The sequence below is a fragment of the Austrofundulus limnaeus genome, unplaced genomic scaffold, assembly GCF_001266775.1.
Source record: "Austrofundulus limnaeus strain Quisiro unplaced genomic scaffold, Austrofundulus_limnaeus-1.0 Scaffold846, whole genome shotgun sequence".
NCBI classification, from domain to species: domain Eukaryota; kingdom Metazoa; phylum Chordata; class Actinopteri; order Cyprinodontiformes; family Rivulidae; genus Austrofundulus; species Austrofundulus limnaeus.
Window position 1 is genome coordinate 134,257 of NW_013953248.1, and position 4,768 is coordinate 139,024.

At 43.6% G+C, this 4,768-nt stretch overlaps 1 pseudogene; it reads left to right on the forward strand.

The window, feature by feature from the left end:
* Nucleotides 1-4,768, forward strand: part of LOC106532888 (phosphatidylcholine:ceramide cholinephosphotransferase 2-like) — a 12,122-nt pseudogene that overhangs the window by 3,122 nt on the left and 4,232 nt on the right.

Here is a 4,768-nt window from a genome sequence, read left to right on the forward strand (position 1 = left end):
CATCCATCCATCCATCCATCCATCCATCCATCACCTGTATTCTGTTGGGTCCAAGAGTTAGAGAGGACTGTTAGAACCAAAACACTAAGATCCAACCATCCATCCATCATCCATCCATCCATCCATCCATCCATCCATCCATCCATCCATCCATCCATCACCTGTATTCTGTTGGGTCCAAGAGTTAGAGAGGACTGTTAGAACCAAAACACCAAGATCCATCCATCATCATCCATCCATCCATTCCTCACCTGCATTCTGTTGGGTCCAACAGTTAGGACCATTAGAACCAAAACACCAAGATCCATACATCCATCATCATCCATCCATCATCATCCATCCATACATCTATCATCCATCTATCCATCATCCATCCATACATCCATCATCCATCCATCATCCATCCATCCCTCACCTGTATTCTGTTGGGTCCAACAGTTAGGACCATTAGAACCAAAACACCAAGATCCATACATCCATCCATCATTCATCATCCATCCATCCATCATCCATCCATACATCTGTCATCCATCTATCCATCATCCATCCATCCCTCACCTGTATTCTGTTGGGTCCAACAGTTAGGACCATTAGAACCAAAACACCAAGATCCAACCATCCATCATCAATCCATCATCCATCCATCCATCATCCATACATCCATCCATACATCCATCATCCATCCATCACCTTTATTCTCTTGAGTCCAACATTTAGAGAGGACTGTTAGAACCAAAATACCAAGATCCATCATCCATCTTCCATCCATCATCCATCCATACATACATACATACATACATACATACATACATACATACATACATACATACATCCATACATCCATACATCCATACATCCATACATCCATCCATCCATCCATCCATCCATCCATCCATCCATCCATCCATCTATACTGTACATACATCCTAGGCTTGTCACAATAACAAATTTTACTGGATGATAATGTTTGGAGACCAATTTAAACTAATATAATTTCCTCTTTTTTACAGAAGTTTACATTAAATTGTACCTTTTGTAAAAGTAAAAAGACAACTATTCTCAATCCAAAAGTTTGGCACTGTGCCCTGAGGGTGTCCTGAGGCGTCACCAGCTGTATGAAGGAGTCAGAAAACTGAAGATGCTCCTCTGGCTAAATATCTGTTCACAGGCCTCATGCTACAGATGTTAGAGACCATGCACCTGGGAAATACCTGACGCCAGAGTTCACTCCTCTCTACGCTAAGGAGTAGAAAAGAGGGAGATATGAAGAAAACAAACAAGCAGATAAATGAAAAGATCGTTCTCATTTTAATTTATTGTACTGTTGATTGATTTATTGCTTATTGTGACAGGCCTAATCCATTCATTCACATATCCATTTTCCAGACCAACTGAGGGACATTGTGTCTTCAGGGTGTCCTGGGACTTACCTGGGTTCTCCTCCCAGGTGGACATGTCCAGAACACCTCTCTTCCAGGTGTCATCCTTACCAGATGAACCACCTGAACTGGCTCCTCTCCATGTGGAGGAGCAGAGGCTCTGAACTTCTCAGCTGATCTCTGAGGGAGTTCTAGAGTCGATCTGTCAGAAGTTTGTCATTTCATTGATTCATTCTCCTTTTTTTTTCAGATTTCTGCTGACTCATTGACCAGATCYACCAATCACCTTCTGCCATAACTTCATCCTCTAATCTGTTGTCTGCTGTGGTTCTGATCCTGGATCATCAGTCACACTGAGCCTGGTGGGAACCGATCTGAGCAGATAAAGGAACAGAAGAAACTCTGTGACGCTTAGTTTCAGGTCAGCTGACACGTTACAAAGACTCTAATTGGTTGACGGAGTCATCCAACTCGTTTGGATCAAAGACTCGCTCAATGGCAGCCTCAGAACTGATAGAAGATGACGACGTTCCGATCCACATTGAAGCCAACGTGACCACGCCGAGCTCCCCYACACAGACTCATCCACAGAGGGTAGCTAACGGCAGCCCGACCCGCCACTCTTCAACGTCGTCGCCACCGCCCGAAGACGCCACGGACGGTAAAAGCCGGAGCAAGCGGTCCCAACTGAGCAGCCTGCTGAAGGAGAGCCAGCTGATCACCTCCCTGAGCGACCAGCTGAAGCGGCGCTGCGACTACATGAAGATCAGCGTGGAGGAGGAGCACGCCAGCCTTCTCCCCAACGAGTGGTGGAAGACGGGCGTGGCCTTCCTCTACGCCACCTTCAACCTCATCTTCACCACCGTCATCATCACCGTCGTCCACGAGCGAGTGCCGGACAAGTCCCTGAACCCGCCGCTGCCCGACAAGTTCTTCGACTACGTGGACCGAGTCCCCTGGGCCTTCACCGTCACCGAGACCAACGGGCTGATCCTGGTCGGACTCTGGCTCATCCAGTGGCTCCTCCTCAAACACAAGTATGACCCAGTACCGGCACTGGTGATGGTTTGAGTTCACATTCAGTCCAGTTTAAACTGATATCTGACACATTATAGAAAACAACTCTTATCTGACTATAAATATGAAGATAAAAACAAACAAAAAATCTCTAAATAATAAATAACATAATAAGAATCTTCTAAATCAGGGCATCAAACTCATTTTCAGAGGACCACATGAATGATTTAGTTGTAATAAGTGTTGATGTTTAGTTACTAAACATAAAACGTCACGTTCCTGAGCTCCACTAACACTGAGTTCTACCTGGTATTTCCTGCATAGAAACACCATTTTACCACGTCCTCTTATACACACTGAAAAGTACTACATGCACAACTGAGTAAATGTGTAATAAATAACAGAAATACTATTAAAAGTAAAAGTAAGAGTTTTACTCTCTGTTGCGTTGTGGTGAGAAGCTGCCATCTTGAATTCTGAACTTTCCCACTTTCCAACAGGGAATTCCCACTGGAGGAGTATTCCAGTTTAAATTTTTCAAATTGTAAGTGGGAAATTCCCATTTCCCAAGACTCAGCTGCAGTAAGTAGCCAGCAAAGGGGTCTCTGCACTACATGTATGTCCATGATATCCCTTCAAGATGGCGGTGCCGTTGTTCGGCTGGTCCATCTCTTGCTCCTATTTACGCTTTTTCTTTATAGWTTTCCACCTGTTATGGATTATTTTATTCCAAACGCTTGGTCCTACCTTTTGTCCTCTGACCAACATGAACATCTCGGCTGCTGCAGCTCCTTGGCTCTAGTCTCTACTGATGACAGATGATCCATGGAGCTGCCTTTCTCCATATGGGAGGACTACCACCACACCCATCCTCCGCCGCTCCGGATGTTTCTCCTGAACGCGAGATCCATCGCCAACAAGGCTCTCCTGCTCAACGATTGTTTCATGCTAAGGATCTTGACTTTATGTTCCTGGTTGAAACTTGGCAGAAGAAAAATGAACACTTCCACCTGAATGAGCTTTGTTRGTCTGGAGACACGGTCCTCGCGACGCCGTGGATGGAGAAGRYGGGCGGCGGCCTCGCAGTCGTACACCGSGACAATTCAACYTYCAGGCTGGTGAGCACCAGGACTTTTACCACGTTTGAGTCACAGACTGTTAAAGTTGGATCTTCTCATTCCTTCTACTGCTTCTTGATTTATTGCCCTCCAGGTCCCACTTCAAACTTTCTTAAAGACTTTGGTGATTTTTTATCCTTCGTCATAAAACTGGACCGCCTTTTACTGCTTGGTGACTTTAATATTCACTTCGATGCGACAAACTGTAACAAAACCATGGAGTTTATTTCTATTTTAGAAAACTTTAATCCTTCTCAACATGTCTCAGCCCCCACTRACCAAAAGGGACACATTCTCAATCTTATCTGCGCTGTGGGACTGACTGTAAACAATGTCTGTATTGATGACTTGCAAATTAGCGACCATCATGCCGTGTTTTTTAATGTAAATGTGATCTCAGAGGCCCCTCCCCCCAGAGAACGACCTCAGACGCAGATCCTGAGAAAGGATGCTGCTGACAAATTTTCAGCTTCTTTTGACCCCCCCACTCTAACAAATATAACAGAGGATTTTGCACAGCTATTAGACCAACCATTTTCATCTGCTTTTAATAACTGTACTGTCACAGCTAATTCAAGCTCTTCTGTTAAAAAATCTGTACCCTGGATTAACGAGGACATTTGCACTGCTAAAAGTGCGTGTAGACAGGCAGAGCGAAAATGGAGATCGTCAAAACTAACGGTGCACAGACTTAAAGATTTAAGACGTTCACTGCAGTCCATGATGAAAGATGCCAGGTCAAAATATTTTGCTCAGTTAATCACCTGCTATAAGAAAAATCCCAAACAAAAAACAACTAAAAACACACCTTTTCACTCAAACATTCAACTGAACATATTTTACACCTCACAACTGGAGTTTATAAGCCCTGACTAACAAACATGTTATTCCAGTCTGTCCCTTCCACCTGTAAGGGTGAGAAATAAATTTAATTCCCTTTTTGTTTTTGTTTCAAATATTGAAACCTATCTTATATCCAACTGTTGTTGGTAATCTCCCATTTTTGAATCAAGCATGACATACTGACTGATGCGTTAATTGTTAACTATGAATGTATTAACTGTGCAGTAATTATAATATATTTGCTTTTTCGATCTGATAACGGATGTACAGCAACTTGTGAAAACCTTTTCTGTGAAAGGCGCTATATAAATACATTTTTACTTACTTACTTACTTACTTACTTGTTGTCCTGTGGGTGGAGACGACCCAAATCGTGATTGGTCGGACTGACGGTGGTGTTCGAGTCGGGCA